Here is an 18,855-nt window from a genome sequence, read left to right as displayed (position 1 = left end):
TAATGAGTAGAGTGGCGCTTCTCTGCTTTGATTAGTTGACCGTTCTGTTAATTTGTGCATTGCAGTTTCGATTTCGACATCTTCATTATTGCGAAATGCTGCAAAATGCTGCAACGGATTCCCAGCACTCATGTAGTGGATCGGCAGCCAAGCGTATTTGCACCATTACTCTATTTGCCATAAGCACACGCCATAGTATCGCGTCGAGGGCCATCGAATGGATTGCGTTTTTCTTGCTGTGAAAGTGCGCATCAATACTATGGAAGCAGATGTAGCAGTTGTTACATCAATGGTGAACACGCCGTTCTGCGCGGGCTATACAGAGCGGACCACAATCACAAACAGAATTAGCGCTGACGCGAGGGAAACATGTATTCAGCTGTTCAGCGTCATTTTTCCCCACGCCTCCTAACGTGTGACATGGAAAAACAGACGAGAAACGTCGGACATAATTCCGTAAAATAACTGCCGGATCCGTCTAAAGTACATGATAAGAAATTTGGAGGGAGATGTCGGACGTACCTTTACCCACAGCCTACATCTAAACTTTCCCATGCGCAGGAGAAATCGAGAAGCAACTATTGAAGATTCGCCCAAGCATATTCTTCTGTGATGAGGAATGTGCTGAAAAAGTGAGCGCCGCAAGGAGGAACCTTAGGACAGCAACGGTAAGGCTGCTCATTGGCTTCTCAATTAAATCCCCTAGAGCAAAATGAAAGTGTTTCTGTAACAGTTGTCTGCAAGAAATGTGCATAATATAGGCCCTATAGAAAGCCTCGTTGATAGCTGAAATACCTACAGTAAACAGTCAAACATTTGCTAGTCTCAGAGAACTAGTTGGCAAAACGGAGCTACTTTAGTTAACATAAGTTCTTGACATGAATGCTTCTACCGTTTAATCTTCTACTTATATGTCGCTTGTAGGTATGTTTGTATGGAGGGACTTCGGTTCTTTCTATTCAGTGGTGTGGAGCCAAAACTAGCCAAAATCTCGCCTTATATTCAATAGAAAGTACCCCAACATATACTTTAGTAGACATGCCCCTTGCAGAAGTATTAAGCGTTTATAACCACCGTTTTCCGAAATGTATCTTAACTTGAAGCCCATGCTTAACTTGACCTGAATGACGCCTCGCGTAAACATGACCTGTACGCACTCATTGCGTTTCTTTCGGTGCGTTCACAGCAGGCGTCATTTAGATCAAGTCAAGCATGGGCTTCATGTTAAGATACATTTCTCAATACGGGGATAAGTGTCTTACGCTAATGCTTCGCGAAAGCAGCTTTAGTGCGTTGTGACAACATGTGTTTTTTGAACAGCGTTAATGTTTAACACGTCTATATCGCTTAGGCTGCCAAAGGGTGCTATACACAGTCTGGTATTAGTGTCTGCTACGAAGAACACATAAATGCCATGACAGTAGGCCACCGCTGTCCCATTACTAGAGTGGTTGAAATTACGGAACACATCTCCTATTGGCAAGTGCTCTCTAGAAGAGAAAAAGGTACTCCTGATACCTGAAATCAGTGGCCCGTCGCCTACTTCATGTACGCGTAGTGTAATAAAAGACTTGACATATTCTATTCACCTTCAATCACGGTGACTTTTTAAAGCCGTCGCTGCATAAACGCGTTGCAAGAGGCATCACGAAATCTAGCTGGCGTTTCTAATGAACGTGGGGCTCAGGCACTGGGAGATGCTGTTCAGTGGGTGCTGTATTCGGCACTTACGCGTGCGGCACAGAACTTGAGCCCCACGCAGCTCAGTGCCTTTTGCGTTCTGCTGAGAAGTATGAAGCTACGGACTTAATAATGAGATTTCTAAACGGCTTCCGCTCTCCGCTCTCGGCGCTCATCCATAAAAAAAATTATGAGGTTTTACGTGCCAAAACCACGATCTGATTAGGAGGCACGCCGTAGTGGGGGAATCCGGAAAATTTGGACAACCTGGGGTTCTTTAACGTGCACCTATATCTAAGTACACGGGTGTTTTCGCATTTCGCCCCCATCGAAATGCGGCCGCCGTAGCCGGGATTCGATCCCGCGACCTCGTGCTTAGCAGCCCAATACCATAGCTACTAAGCAACCACGGCGGGTGCTCATCCATTTTCCGTTCTTCTAATGAAAAAATGTCGCAATTTCGCCCGAAAGGTGAAGCATCGATTGCGATAGCAAATTAGTAGAGAGCTATTCGGAGTAGGGATAGTAGTTTTATGGGCTGCATAAACTTATACACATTGGCTTACTAACTGAATTAACCATCGTGGTGTCAGCGCGCACAAGCAAACATGAATAGATTACACTGAATGACCGCAGCCAACGACTGTCAAAACGCTGGCAGGCAAGCGCAGGTTCGCGCGGTCTATCGCTTCAACGGAAACTGAGCGGCGAATGCACAGCGCATACAAAGGTCAGAGCCGTGTGGAGATAAGAGACGGTGCGGGCGACCGGCACCGCCGGGCAAGAGAAGTTGTTGGCAGAGGAGAAGCTGCCCCCCCCCTCCCCCCCTCTTCCCGTTTCTTGCTTTCGCGTGGGAGATTGAGTGGCAAGATACGCCTTTGGTGCCGGAGCACAGCGCCGCCCCGCCTCCCTCCCTCCCATACCCCCACAGCCTTTCGGGCGACGGTCGCGTTTGCTTTCCACCGTGCGTTCGCTGTCCGTGATAGCGCGCGGGGGAGTTCGCCCTCCGTGATAGCGCGCGTCCCCCGCGCTCTTTCGCTCACGCATACGGCGCGCGGCGACGATTTTATCGCCCTTGGAATCTATACGGAACCTCACGGCGACGGCGACGACGACGATGACGCCGGCGACACCGACGGCAGAAATCCGGTTGAAATGTCCATATAATTGCTATCGCAATAACATATACGCGGCGGGCAGAGGGCACATAGATTGCGTGTAACTCGTTGATACCATTGCATTCCATTCGTAAGAATGACGCTACAGGTCTGAGCACGACACGGCTCAGCCGCGCAGCGTACTTTGCTTATAGTTGGAGATAATGAGAAGGTTAACGCCAGGTCGCTATGTAGGTTTCACCTTCTCTTCGTCAGCACCAAACTTCGTTTCTTCCTTCTTGCTGTTTCTCATAGCTGCGATAACCATCAGATAATTCGTCGTTCGTTCTTTAAGTGCTCTTTTTAATCACTGCACTGCATGATCAACGGCCTCATCACGAGACAACATGCCCCCGTTTTCCGCGTCACGCAATACACAACTTACTTTATACTTTACACAGCAGCTCTTCCTCGTATCGGGGGCTTCGCAAACCTGTAAGAATAAAGTGCGATATTATCACCGTTCAAGCGGCACCTGTCGTAGCAAGGATTCGTTAGGCCACTGCATTCCGTAGGTTGATGGTGTTCTCGTAATTCTCAAGTTCGCAAGTTTATCACTGCACTGATATTTGCGCATTTCGCATCCTGTGGCATGGTATATAGCGTGTATTTAATTTTCAGACAGTGTTCTCTCTTGTAGAATTAAGTATTAAACGACGATGTCGTATGCAACGTGCCCATGTAATCTACAGCATTACATATTTTCGCTTTTGCGCATGTCCCGAAGTGTTTAAGCAAATCACGCAAGAAGAGGGGACAATCGCGCTTACTTTCATACAAAAAGGTGTTTTCAAAACAAAATGTCTGCTTCCAAACAGTAAAATGCTATACATCCTTTGCAAAAAGCAGGGACCCTAAGAACTCGTCAGAAACAGGCGCTGTGCCGTGACGCTGTTGCACTTCAGTCCGTTAACACTCCGACGGTATTCGCCTATATTCATTGCCGCTCATTCAGAATAGCTGAAAAAAGATGATGACACCGCGAGAAAGAGCAAAGTCGCCACAGGCGTATCTTCCCAAAGTAAACAATTTTGATTCCTCCTCATGTCATCTGCTAGCCAGTAGCGCCAAGTAAAATCAGCCATCGCTAAGTCCCAACTCATGCTAGGACAAACCATTCGCGGAATTTTGTGGTTATTAGTCAGTTGAGCAGTTTGTTTGGAAATTTTTATGTTGCTAGGCCTAGACAGGCGGCACTAAACCGGGAAAATGTGTTGGTTTACAGCTAGGCAGATGGCCCCGCGCTATTACTGTTCGTGATACGTTGAAGATGTGGAACGGTCTAAAAACCTTATTCTTTAATGCATCAATAATTTCATTCTATGCTGTAGCACGGCTCGTGAGAACAGTTTGATAAAACGCTGATCACTCGGCATGTATACCATGTTCTCGGGGAGAGGCGGCGCACGGCACAGAGGGCCAAGTGTATCACGTACCAGGGTAATGTATCATATAAAGCTAAAACCTTAATGTGACGTTGGAGAATAGTACGTTTACAATTCTATGCAATCAGCAAGGATAATACAAGAAATTAGATCGAAATCGTTCGCAACAAAGCTGCCTGGCCACTTTGAACGTTTCTACGCGTGAAGGGAAACCAGTATCCGCACAATGATGATCATGGTCATGATTTATTTTCATCCCCTTTGAAACGGGGCGACGACAAAGGGAGGGGCACTGCTGCCACCTGTAGGACGATTTCGCGGCGAAATAGTAATGCGAAAGCAAGCGAGAATACGACAATATGCGTCTTTCATACATTGGTGTCAATCGTTATTTTACTAATACCATGGCAATACACAGATCAATCAAAGACGCCGGCGCTGTAGCCCGGTTTGCAATAGCACAACTCTAAAGGTACATCATTAGGGACCAGTGGAGAGATCCTATACCAGTTCACGATTTGTGTCCTCCCTTAACCGACCACTGTCGAAGCAGGCGCGCTGGATGTAGCGCGAATCGGTAATGAAGAAGGTCCCCATAACTAGCAGCTCCGGTAACAACAGAAAAACGAGAAAGAAAAGAGTTCGCTGTGCAATAGGTTACGTAAACATGCAGGGTGGTAAAATGAAGGAAAAGTGGTTAGAGGTTGAGGAGTAGTTACATAGAGAACAAATAGGTGTGTGCGTGGTCACAGAAATGCACCTTAGATCCTTAGAAGAGCCACCAATGATTGAGAATTGTGTTTGGGAAGGGTGCAACGGAACTAAATTGGAAACAAACGGAGGGGGAATCGAAATGCTCATACATCAGGGGGCCAAATGGGAAACAGTAAATTCAACGTGTCAAGAGCAAGAGACAACTTGGCTGCGAGTGACGCATTTTTGGACAGGAGAAAATTTCAAAGAAAAGAAACAAGGGTCAGTCGAATGTCTAAGTGCAGATGTTAAGAGTTTCGGGAATGAGGGTGAAATTATCCTGTTGGGTGACATGAATGCCCACACACAGGATCTGGACGGTTATACCGACAACAGGAGGTTAATGCTAGATCTCTGTGAGCAACGTACCCTCGTTATTGTGAATACGGAACCTAAATGTGATGGCCAGATCACATGGGAAGGCGGAAATAGACAAGTGGCCATCGATTACTGTCTGATGACAGAAGGAACTTATTATAAGTTGAAAGAAATGGTCATTGACGAGGAAGGGTCATCATAGGGAGTGACCATAAACACATCATTTTGAAAATTGGATATGTAGTTGGGAAAGAGAGCAAGGCCTGGAACGAAGAATGACCAGTCCAAATTTGAACGCTGAACAAATAGCAAATATAGTCACAAGAGTCGAGAAAGAACTTGACAAATTGCCAAGCAAGGAGTGGGAATATAATTAAGGAGTGAGCTTGTAAGTGCAATTGCGAGAGAAATGAGGAAAGAGAAGCAACATGCTTGTTGGAAAGGAAAAAGGAAGCCGAAAAGCTGGTGGAACAGGGAGATATGAGAGGCAATCGACGAACGAAAGAAAGCATCACGAGAACACAGACAAGCAAAAAATTCCCAGTTGCCGCTGGATGAAATGGACAGAAAATGGGGAATATACCGCGGGAAAAAAAAACATGATTGAAATATTAGTTCAAGCAAAGATTAAAGGTGAAAGTGAACGTTGGTTGTCAGAAAGATGTGAGAACAAGAAGGCCGCACCTAGAATATTTTGGAACCACATTAAATTATTAGGCAGGAAGTCGGGAACAGTACAACATATCCTTGACGAAGATGCAAACAAACTGGAAGAGGACGCGGCATTAAATTACTTTCGAAAAATAACAGCCGAGTCATTTCAGGGCAATGGGGGTGGTTTCTGAGGAAAAAAAAGAGAATGAACGAGAACCAGACGGAAAAGGAGTTGGTGCTGAGTAATTTCAACTGTAAGAAAGTTGAAGACAAAATTGAAAAACGCACAGCCACAGGTTTAGACGAAGTTCCCGTTAGACTGATTTATGAGCTAGGACCAAAAAGAAAGGAAGCTCTGTTGAAAGCAGTAAAAAATGCTTACAAGATAGGCGTATACCAGACAGTTGGCAACAAAGTAGAATGAATTTACTTTATAAAAGTAAGGGGGGATGTAGAATTCACTCGTATAGACCGTTGACCATTGCATCGGTAATATACAGGTTAGCAATGCAGGCGATTGAATTGAAGCTGCAAGCATGGGCAGAGAATAATGGCACATGGGGAGAACTTCAGAATTGTTTCAGAATCGGTAGGCGTCCGGATGATACCTTATTTGTCCTTACTCAGTGTATTGAAATATCCAGAGCAGAAAGGAGACCGCTATATGTGGCTTTTTTTAGACAATACCGGAGCCTATGGCAGTATATTGCAACATTTGTGTTATATTCTGGAACTGAAAGGTATAGGCAATGACTATACACAGCTATTGAGTGAGATTTACCGAGAAAATACCGTTTGCGTTGAATGGGAAGAGATGACGAGCGAGGATAAAGTTGATATCAACAACGGACAGCGACAGGGTTGCCCTTTATCCCCACTGCTGTCTATGGTGTACAAGGTACAGATGGAAAGGGCGCTATAAAGAATCAATGTCGGGTTTAACCTGTGATACAAACAAACCGGAACAATAGTTAAGCAGCAGCTTCCAGGTTTATTTTATGCGGACGACATTGTGTTGCTTGCTAACAAGCAAAGTTATATATAACGTGAATGTGAGAATTCAGGAATAAAATTTAGCGTTAAAAATCAGGTTTTATGGTATCCAATGAAAACAGTGAACAGTGTTGATACAGGGCTAGGAAATACTTCGGGTAAAAGAATACAAATACCTTAGTGTATGGATAAACGAAGGCGATAGATATCTGGAGACACAGGAAAAAACAATAATAGCAAAATGAAAGAGAAATGCGGCCATATTGAAGCACGGAGCGCTATTGGGATACAATAGATACGAGGTGCTCCGGGGTATGTTGAAAGGTGTAACGGTTCCAGGGCTTACAATTTGGAGATGCGGTTGTTTGCTTGAAGTCAGGCGTACAATCAGGACTCGATGGCAACCAAAGGTCAGTGGGACATCTCGCATTGGGCGCTCACGGGAAGACTACTAATGAAGCTGTGCAGGGTGATATGGGCTGGACGAATTTTGAAGTAAGGGAGGCTCAGAGTAAAATAGATTTTGAAGAACGACTGAGGAATATGGAAGAAAGTAGATGGGGTGCAAGAGGGTGTTCGGGTATTTCTACAGGCAAAACATTGGCTCGCAGTGGAAGAAAAGAGCTAGGAAGCTTACCAGCAACCATGCGACCGGTATGGTCAGCAACACGGCAACAAAAAAAAACAGAAGTCAAACTCAAAGTGAGAAAGGCTGATACAATGTTATGGTTGACGGCAATGGAACAGAAAGCTGTTATGCCTAACAACCTCAAAGGAAAAAAACGAAGTCAGGAAAGCTACAATTTATCATAACTCAAAGGGAAGCTCCTTACTTTTCGAAGCCAGATTAGGATGCCTTAGAACGCGTAGTTATGAAGGACACCAAGGACGAAGACGCATGTGCTTGCTGCGGTAAAGCTAGGGAAACGATGGAACACGTTTTATTAGAATGTGAAGAAATCTACCCAGCTGCCATTCTAGACTCGTCTAACCTCCTTGAAGCCCTTGGGTTCAGCGATAGCAGGGGGAAAGTAAACATGTCCGCTATAGAGCAGGGGCTATATATAGAACCGCGTCTTACAATCCTTGTAAGAGGTGGCTGGAGGTTCGGTGGCTGAAAAGTAGGGAGACCACAAACAACGGATACGTACAGAAATAGAGTTCCCAGCAATGGTTCAAAAGTTTGATGCTTGGAATTCATTGTATTTGTGTGTTTTCTCAAAAATAAAGGTAGGACACTAGGCAAATTATTAGCAAGCGCTTGGTGGCGCAACCAACCACCCCGTTTCAAAGGGGACGTTCATACCATCTATCCATCCACCCATCCATCCATCCATCCTGTCATGGAAGATCGCATCCTGTGAGGCGAAACCAAATATACTATCTGCTGAACACAGTGGCGCCTACTTCGTTAGAGGTGCTATAGTGTACTCTATTTTACAGTAGTCGTCATCGTTACGGCTTAATTGAACAACGTTATTGCTATGGCGATGGTGGAGAGAAGTGTCGTTGAGCCGAAGATGAATGCAAACGACGCGTAGTCCGAATCTCTGTAAACTGTGAGGCCTTATTAACCACCGTATGGGCTGCAGAAAACAGTCTTATGGAGGCATAAACACTAGAGCAACGTGAGCCTCCTTTATGTGAGAGGCGGGGAGAAGACAAGGGCATACAGAAAGTCCTCATGGAAAAAGAAGCCCGTCCACGAAAGTAGTCAGAAGCTAAAAAACATGGGCAAAGGTTTCGAGACTCCCAACGATCATGAAGAAATCCTTGTGCTCTCGAGCCTCACAGGGGACGCGCTCTGCATGCTAAGAATTTAGAATATTGGCAAAACATTAAAGTAACTAACGGCGTAAGATAAAGTTTGCTGCGGTAAAGCTAGGGAAACGGTGAAACATGCTTTATTGGAATGTGAAGAAATCTACGCAGCTGCCATTCTAGGCTCCTCTGACCTCCTTCTCGGACTCCGGCCTGACTTCATCCATCATTGCATCGTGCGTGAATGTGTGCTACCATGTGTACCCAGCCAAAGGCATCGAAAAGCGTCAATCGGTGCTTGGGTAGATATTTTCCAATCAGGATTTTTCTTCTTTGAGAGCCTGCTTAACCTGTCTGACCTAACTCCGAGATGGAAGGACAGCAGTAATATTTTTTTTTCATTAGCAATAGGTGCGTTTATCTCGCCTTCGCGCACTGCTTCGAGTATGCGCCCTCATAAAAAGCAGTGGGTAGTTCGACATGGTTCTTTTCCAGACGTGGCTATCTAAGCTTAATAGTAGCGTATCACACACCAGAATAAAGAATCAGATGAAATAACCACGCATGAACGGAAAGATATGATAACAGCGGCAGCAGAATTTACGAATAAAATAGTGTTTAATCAAGCTGTTTGCGTGCTATCAGCAATCGTTGAACCATTTCTGTTTCCGTTAACTGTAGGACGATGCGCAGTAAGAGGATAGGATCTCATAAAGCTATCGCATTGCAGTTACTCTATGCAGCCTCAGGCGCTCTGAATACTTCTTTTTTGTCATTGTCTGTTTCAATTTTAGTTCTAGTGCCAGTGGAATGTTGGTGCCGTATTGTGGTTTCAAAGAATACTAATCGAGCTAGAGTTAGGCGCCAACAGTCAAATTTGGCTCCAACCTTGCTGGGGATTAGGACAGCTGAACAGCCAGCACTGAGGTACCGGAATATTTTGTTTGCCATACGTTTCTTACTGTGTTGCCAGAGGTCAGTAAAAACGCCCCATTAGCACTCAACGGTCATCTAATTGCAGCCACCGAATCAGTGAATCGAGCACGTGATATTGTGCTCAGCGGCAGAGCGTCAGAGCCACCAGGGCAAGTTTGTTGGCAGTCTATAAAGTTGATTAGTGCGTAGCGGTTAATAAAATGCCATGTAGATCCAACGCAACGTTCGAATCTAAATGACAACAAGCTGGTTTGAGGCAGTAGCAGTGGAAGATGACAGGAGGTCTGTCTGCGTCACGAGGTCGAAGGCAATGTGTGATATTTTTGTCGAGGGAGAAACGTTGGTGACAGGGGTTAAAGCTTTTTGCCCTGTGTGTCAGAGTGACACATCTATTGTGGGGGATTGGCCACATTCCCAGTGGGACACACCCAGTGGCACGTATACCCACTGCCGAAGTTGTCGCTTCGAATCTACACCCAGTGGCGCTATGCTAACTTCCCGAAGCTAGGCATGACAGCAAACAGCAGAAAGTTGTCTATTTGGGCACCCAGCCCGAGGTTGCAGTCCCACTGCGATATATTTATTTGGGCCTGACATTTGTAGAGTCATCGCCTTGCTGTTCTTCATGTGACTGACGTCCGCCCGGGTAACCTTAATTGCTCAACGCAAAAAAAAAAACATTATGCTTTGAATGAAGTTCTTCGTACCCGTATTATTGCGACATCAATTATATGGACATTCCTCTACCGTCGCTGTCACCGTGGCCGTGGACGTCGCTGTGAGGTTTCGTATAGAGTCCAATCACAGTAACATCATCGCCGCTGCCGTACGCTGTATGTGCGAGTGAAAGCTCCCGAGGGTGAGCCGACGATCGCGGCTCAATCTCGCGCGCGCGAGGGAGAAAGGCGGGGCGGAAGCACGCTTCTTCCGTCGCGCGCGAGGCACGGGGGCGATCTGCGACGTAGAAAAAGTGCACGCCCGCACGGGCCTCATCTTCACAGCGACCTGCGATGGGGACAAAGTGAAATCAGTGCCGGAAGGTGCGTGTGCGCTGTGATTTCGACGTTTAGTTCGCGTTGAAGCGACAGACGGCATGGAAGTTAATTCCCTCGCTGCTGCCGCCGCGCCTCCTCACTCCAGCGTTTTGACGCCGAGTTTCCGCGGTCATCGCGCGAGATGTGTTTATGTTTGCCTGTGCACGCGTTACACCCTGCTTGTTAATGTAGTTCGCAAGCGAATGTTTACAAGTTTATATGGCAAATAAAACTACTATCCGTAGTTCATATATTGTCTACTAATTTGCTGTCGCAATCGATGTTTCGTTTTTCGGGCGAAACTGCGACATTTTTGTGATTGGCAGAACAGCAGCCAGCGCGTACCCAGTGTCCCAAGTTGTCCATATATAACCACAAATATATCCGGCGAGGAAACAATGACAACGAATGCGAAAGCCCAGGCAAAAAGCAAATAAATTTTCGCTTTAAAACGAAACACACTGAGCACGTCAAAAATTAGACGTTAGTTGCAGTCATCTACCTGAACAACCAGAGCCTTAGTGTATGTTGCTCAGCCTCTTCATACTTTTTTTTACAAAGAGGTTAAGCAAATCACCCTGGATCTCTGTATCTCTGGAGTACCTTGCATTAGGATGGGCGACCCTGTTATTTTTTTTTTAGGTCTTCAAATTTTGTGACCAATGCTTCTAACGGTAGTAAAGAGGAGCCTATTTTGCGTGTCACTCACAACAGTCTCTGCGTTGGTGCCCAAATGAGTGATTCACAATTAAGGCGATTCTAATTAACTTTTGTTTATTTCAGGCTTTCGTCGTATTTGGTGAGTACAAGAAGATGGTGCAGTTTGCTACGTTCAAGAACACCTCCTGCGACCAGTTTCAGCATCCTGAGCCAGTGGATCCAAACGAAACTCTGTTCACATTCTACACCAGTGGCACCACTGGGCAACCAAAGGCGGCTCTGCTCACTCACAGGAACTACGTCGCCCAAGTGTTCGGATTAACGTGAGTGCTCAATGACTTTTTCAATGGCATCAAATAATGAAATAACAGAAAGCGGTGAACACCATAAGTGCAAAGATTGGGTGTTTGAGCAATCAAAGTGGTGATTTAAGCGTGTGGGGTATGCATTTTGTAATGGTGTCGCGTTATAAGACGCGGACAAAGAAAGGGGGTACAGGACACACGAAGCGCTAGTTACAACTCATTTATTTCCAAACAAAACTTGCGGTAATATAGCTAACATGCGCTAATATGTTTGACCAAGCTTTTGTAAGCAGCATAAAGACTAAAAAAAAGTTTCCTTGGATTTATTCTGTGTTCTATGCGCAAGCGAAACTAAGTCATGTCTCTCTGATGGCCTGCATGAAGTCGGTTATAAAAGCCCGCTTATCCTCGGTGAGGATAAGCGGGCTGTCGGCGTCACTTCATAAAAATGTGGCTGGACTCCCAAATTCAAAAAATGGCAATTCTGCAAATGCATGGGCCGAGTTAGGGCCATGAAGCTATTAAAAACAGACGGAATGACTCGGGACGATCGTTAATGCGCAACTGTACCAGTCGCTGTATTTTGAAACCAAAACTTGACTTTTTACAGTTTTACATTTACAGGCAAGGGGGAACGCATGGTGCGCAAACTCTCTCGCGTATTACATAAGCAGGATTATTAATTCTGATGCATATGTCACCCACCTTTTTTCGTTTCATTTTCTCTCAATGGCTGCCGTTCTTAAACTAGAACTTATGTAAAAACATATCTATTTCCTAAGAAATGTTATTGGAAAAGCATTAGTCAACAATCGTGTTTAGAAATGAACAACAAAAACTGCATTTAAATTATGGGGGTTTGCGTGCCAAAACCACGATCTGATTATGAGGTACGCCGTAGAGGGAGATCAGGAAAATGTTGACCACCTGCACCTAAGTACACGGGTGTTTTCACATTTCGCCCTCATCGAAATGCGGCCGCCGTGGCCTGGATTCGATCCCGCGACCTCGTGCTTAGCAGCCCAACACCATAGCCACTAAGCAACCACAGCGGGTCAAAAAGTATATCAACGTACACCTGTATTTTTTCATGCATGCTCATCAATTCCTGTCCCCCTCCACTGTAATTCCATAGCAGAATGTGAGCGAATACATTAATAAAGAAAGTAAATACTTGAACAAACATATAAATAAAAATAAATAAATGCACATATAAGCAAATATGGAATTTCTTGGAGACGAGGCAGAAATAAATTTTCCGGCACAAATTACCGAAATTAGTTTTCGTAGGCACTGCAGAAACACATAGGTAATGGTAGGGAGTTCCGAACAATAGAATCTTTATTGGACCGGAAAATATTTTCTGGAGGGGTGGTCGGAGCCCCTCAGTCCATGGCCCCACAGGCCTCTGCCGCTTGCCTGACCTGGCTAATTAAGGACTTTTGTCTTGCCAGTCATAACGGGCGAGCTGTGCCTTCCACTGCTCCATTGTGTTACTGGTATTTTGTCTATGAGAGTGCTTAGCGCGCTCCCAGGTTATATGTATTAGGGTAGGTATGCCACCGCACCAAGGACAGTTGGTCCTATAACGAGTGGTATACTGGCTTTTAGCAATCTTAAATTGGGGAATACCCCGGTCTGTATTTTACGCCAATTTTCCCCGCTAAGTTGTGGGTGAGGCGGCGGGTATTTTCTGCGGACTCCGCGCTGATTAGTAAGGATGTCTTTGGCATTTAAATTGGTGGAACTTTGTGAGGGATAGTGCGAGTGGTTGGCGTTAGAAGAGGACGCCGTCCCTCGGTTAGTAAACCCTCGAGCTAACGCGTTAGCCTTTTCGTTCCCCGGTACCCCCGCGTGGCTACGGTGAATACTGCTCTTGTGAAAAAGGACACCGCTCAGTGCATGGATGAAAAAATGAGAATCAGCTTAAAATTTGGTTTGTGGCACTCATCATTCGCGGAACTCAGCTCTGTATATTTGACGGGTCAATCTCGGATGCATGAGCTTCGCATGCAATTTTTTTAGCATTCCGATAGTTTAACTTTAGTGAAACTGCGAAGCCGTATAATCCTAAATGCGCTGCACGTGATTTCGCTAATTCTGCACCTTTCGACACCGGTCAGAACCCCCAACAATCATACAAGTTTAGTGACTTAAACGCGATGTATAAACTAAACCCGTGATACCCCTGATAAGAGAAGAAAGAAAGAGATGGATAGAATCACAGTTCTACCTGAAAAAACTTCTCGAAACTCCTGAAAGAGGCTAATTCCACACAATCGGAAGACATGTGAAGCCTGCATGCCGCCACAAACTAACGCTGTCCACATAGCATACTTTGCAAGCAGGACATGTATGAAATCTCTGGTTACCGAACCCTCCACGTGGTTTGTTTACTAAGTTTGCCTTTACCGCTGCCGCTCCGGAAACCCGCTAATCTGGCGGACATCCCATGCAGTGTGTACCTCAGAACACGTGCGCCACTGTTGTAGGCACCAAGTCCCTCTGAATATGGTATGCTGCGAAAGGTGGGCCTCACAATAGCCATCCTCGCTTGATAGCGTTCAATGTAAATAATGTCCACTACTTTCGCAAAGCAGCCAATTGTCCTTTGTATGGCGTGACGCTTTTCTTATCTGCTCACCGGCTTTTGGTGTATAAAACGCGTAACGACGTGAAGAAATGACAGGACGAGAAAGTGGGCCATCTAGCCTAGCAACGCGTAAATATTCCGCGTGCTCGTTACATTTCTGATGAAGTCTATACAGCCACGGCCGGTCGACGAAACGCACAAGGCGCGGCTTGCCACGTCACCCGAAACCGGTGTGAGGCGCCTAGTTCTCTGCGCCACCGCAGCGGTGCCAGTGCTCCTGGAGAAGCGCGCGCGGGTGGGAGCGTTCCTTTGGCTGCGTTCGCATGCTTCGCGCAGCGGCCGCGCTTCCAGTTTACATTTTATTGAAGCGAGAGTTGTGCTTTCTGATACCAAAATATAAAATAAAATCTCAACGCTGTCTGCAAGGATATCATTATACCCAGGGGTCGGTATTGGGCCGCTAATGGGCTGACATAGGCCTGAACGGCGCACCTTTGCCGCTGGTTTAGGGCCATATGACCATCGTTCAAGAGAACTTGCGAGTTCTTTATCGAGGGGCAGTACTGCTGATACATCGAGTGCTTTTGTTGAGTGTGCTGATTTACTTGCCGCTTTTGATGTGCTGTTTGCTGATAAAATGAAACTTCTTACAAATGCGTGCATTTTGACATAGGTTTGGATAACTATTTGCTGCTGGATTTCTTTAGTTTCACCTTTCTCGAAAAGTTGGGTAGGTACCAGTTTGTAACGGATGGTACATTCAGTCATAGTGCTGGCGTGTAGCATATTTATTTAAGGACGATGCAGTGAATACAGCAATTGGAATATTGGGAAAAAAAAGATCGAAGGAGGCTGTGTCAATCTATTTTCTTTATTTACACGATGTGAAGCCATGAAAAATGGCCTTGTTCAACAGCTTTAAAAGTGTACTACTTTCCGTGAGAAATCTTGCAGGCGAGTTTTAACCGCTCCACAGTTGCATTCAGATCCCCGGCCCAGTTCCCCAGTAGCGGCCGTAACAAATATATTTGCTTACAAACACTTTACACAGTTTCTCTGTGTGACCGTCGGTGAAGTGAAGCGAACACAGCAATTAAAAACATGTCACTCGGCTTCCAAATGCTTTCTTTTTTACTTGTTTCCGTTCGCGAAATATTTTTCCGTCTGTCAGTCATGCGTCGCACGGGAACTCATGGTGACGAATAAAAATGGCTCTTACGTTAGTAGCACACAGCGGTACGCAACAGAAGTGCGGCATGGCGCCACATGCAACATGACAAGGACCTCGGCACTAATACTACCACGTGTGCGGACATAAGGCGTGCAAGCGAGACGCGAAATATCTCCCGCGCGCCTTTCCCGAGCGAGAGCACTCCAGTAGCAATGGCGCCTCCTCTAAAAGAGCGAAGGCAAATGTCAACTTTCGCTTCACTGCTCCGTCCATACTTCGCGGCGCGACGTGGCAGGCCGCACTTCGTGCGTATCATAGAGCGACCGCGATACAGCACTCCCTGTACGGTTCCTGTATACTTCACAACTTTCTTCATTGTAACAGATACCGAAGGGGAAAAAGAAGCGGCCGTGGCGGCGTCATTAAGATGCTCTTGCAAACCCATGATCGGTATAGTGCAATTGCAGGTCTACTTACTCAGGTATAATCTCTGTACGTTGTGTCTTGTCATGAATTAACAAATGCATGACTAACAGACAAGCCAACCAACAGCATCAACCCTCCTTTCTCATTTCTTAGCATATAACTGAGGTCTGCAGTAAAAGTAAAATTCGTTGGATTTATACCTGTAGTCTACGTGAGAAAAGCAAACATCTGCAACCTTTCTCTAAAAATCGTATTTTTATTCAAATCACTACTTCCATTATAACTGGAATTCTGGTAATCTATTTTATCACTATATCTCCGAGAATAATGACAAATACTCTAAAAGCCGCGTCACTCATTAAGGTTGTAAGACGCTCCGTCGTCTTTATATCAGGCAATTGTAGATCAGTTCGTATTATAGAGGAAAGCACATGTGTTGTTTCAATTAAATACACAATTCTTGACCTTTCGAGTTTCTATTGTATGTTTGCCACAATCACCATGCCTCTCTTTTTTCTTTATTGCGCAGATCGAGCAGGAGCCTATTCACGGAAGCTCAAGACTACATAGGGCTCATGCCCTTCGCACATCCATTTGGTCTTTGCATATTGTGTGCGAAACTCGCTTTGGGTCACAAGACGGTGACGTTGAGCTCTCTGCGTATCGAACGCTTCTTCGCAGCAGTGCAGTCATGCAAGGTAAATGGCAGATTTGCGTGGACCGTGGAGTGTGAAATGGCTAATGTTATGATTAGGCATATGAATTCTAACTCTTGAAATTTCTGGACAAAATTGAGCTAAAGGGGAACGGAAAGTAGTTTAAGGAAAATTTCGAAAACGCATATTTATCTTCAACAAACGTCACAATAAATGTTATTCATTTGACGTGGGCGCAGCTCAGACACATAAAACAGTGTGATCCCGTGGTATAAAGACAGAATGTTGTAGCGCATGCGGCTCAAAATCCTGTCGCCCAAGATTTAAAGCTTGCCCACTGAGTACAGATTTCAGGGTATTGTAACTTGCCCAATGCAAACACGGTAAATGTTCTCCTGGGACTCATGATTGAAGGGTCGTAATTCCTAAGCTGAGCTCTTTGTACAAAATTTCTCAGTCGAAAAGAGGAAAAAACACCGACGAATGTACCCAACATATATATTATCGTCAAATTGCTTAATCAATAAATCTTGTGCTGAGATTAGAGTATACACATGCCGTGGTGGCTGGCCGAAATGTTGCCATTGGCAGGCCGAAATTTTGGCCGAAATTTTCCCTGACAAACGATCCTAGCCTACCAGTATATTTCCTTACTCGGGCCCTCTATACTGTAGCCAAAGAAGATTGCGTGACTTCAGCACAACTGTTCCAGGTCAAAAAAAAAAAAAAACGTGCGCGAAAAAAAAAATACATGATATCGATGCATATCATGCGCTCTTTAAAGGACGTTTTCGTCCGTGATTTTGAAGATGAATTAGCCAGCGCTTAATACATCCTCAGTTTTTACGCTCCGTTCGCAATCCGCAGCGTTGCTCTAAGAGCATTTTGCAGAGATTAAGTTCGAATGGTATATTAACAAAGTGCTCGAAAGATTCGTGTGAGCACAATTGGTTATTTACTAACGGCTCAAAACGTTTAAGTGATACTGGTTTCGCAAAATGTCTTTTAGAGACGTAGCCCGAACATATCCCATGCTAGGAAACTGAAGGTGCACTTAGCAGATTTACCGAGGCATTTCACTGCTTATTCAAGCCCTCCTTAAGAAATTATGCGTTATATAGGCTTGACCCCAGAACCCACATAGCAGAAACGTCACAGAAGCGTCAATAGGAGATGCCCGCTTCACTGTTGTGGCAAAGATTACGAGAAGCCAAACTTGAAAAGCTCAGCTGCACTTCATTAACAATAGGGCATGTGGTAAGGTTTTAGCCCCGAGCGCGGCCTACAGCCATTCGCGTGACCTCCCGGCCAGGACTCGCGTCTGTCAACCGCTACAGTCCGGGGGTCGATAGGCGTGCGTCCCATAGTGTTTCAGTTAGTTCGCTCTGCTTTTGTAGGCTAGTACACTTCTGATGGCACTTTCAAACAACTTTTACGGCTCTTTTTGGTTGTAAAAATTTTAAACGGCTCAATAATCTGTTTCTTAAAGCCAGAGTTTCCAGGTGACGGAGCTCGGTCCATCTGGTTGCAAACTTTGCAAGCGCGGTTTTAAAAGACGAAGTGGCAGTCCAGGTGGATAATCATAGCATAAACATGACAAATGGGATCGAACAACTGAATAAGAGACAAGAAGAATATTCGCTTAGGTCCAACAGCGCTGTACCCGCCGCGGTGGCTTAGCAGCTGTGGTGTTGCGCTTCTAAGCACGAGGTGGCGCGATCGGATCTCGGCCGTGGCGGCCGCATTTAGATGGGGGCGAAATGCAAAAACACCTAAGTCCCGTGCATTGGGGCCATGGTAAAGATCCCCTGACGGTGAAAATTATTCCGGCGTGCCCTACTATGGCGTGGCTCGTAATCAAATCGTGGTTTAGGCGCGTAAAACACCAGAATTCAGTTCAACAACGATGTAGCAAATTCTTGCCATGTATAATTTCTACAGCATTTACCTTGATTTTAACCCGTTATAATTTCTTTTGTCACCAGCAATAGATGGTAAAACACCCACTATTATCCTTTGTCTACTGAAACGTCCGACAGGAGCACAAGGACTGAACTAAGACTTAAACTCAGATTATGCCGCGCCATTTGCTCTGTGAACCGCTTACCAAAAATAGATTGTTTGACGCCGGTCATAAGAACCAGTAAATAAAGTGAAACGAGTTCAGACAGTCAAATGTTGTCGGTATACGGGGAGACATTGGCCAGTATTTATTCCCTTGTAGTGCTATACGTTCAACTCAGATCTGTGATTTACGGATTTATGTTGCCTCAGGAACAGTTATGACAGGTTCGTTTTGAAAATATGACACAACTGCTTGGCCAAATGTTTTAGGCTGTACATTCCTCTTAGACCGTGCGATTGCAGCGAACA

General features: G+C 45.3%; 1 non-coding gene across 1 annotated transcript; it reads left to right on the top strand.

The window, feature by feature from the left end:
• The first annotated feature begins 447 nt into the window (after nt 1–447).
• On the top strand, nt 448–16,518 carry LOC119446029 (uncharacterized). The gene is made up of 3 exons (XR_007465357.1): nt 448–668; nt 11,455–11,654; nt 16,356–16,518. It is a non-coding gene; the product is annotated as an uncharacterized LOC119446029 (transcript).
• Nucleotides 16,519–18,855: the final 2,337 nt, after the last annotated feature.

The sequence above is a fragment of the Dermacentor silvarum genome, chromosome 1 (assembly GCF_013339745.2).
Source record: "Dermacentor silvarum isolate Dsil-2018 chromosome 1, BIME_Dsil_1.4, whole genome shotgun sequence".
Lineage (NCBI taxonomy): Eukaryota > Metazoa > Arthropoda > Arachnida > Ixodida > Ixodidae > Dermacentor > Dermacentor silvarum.
This window is presented reverse-complemented; position numbering and strand designations above follow the sequence as displayed.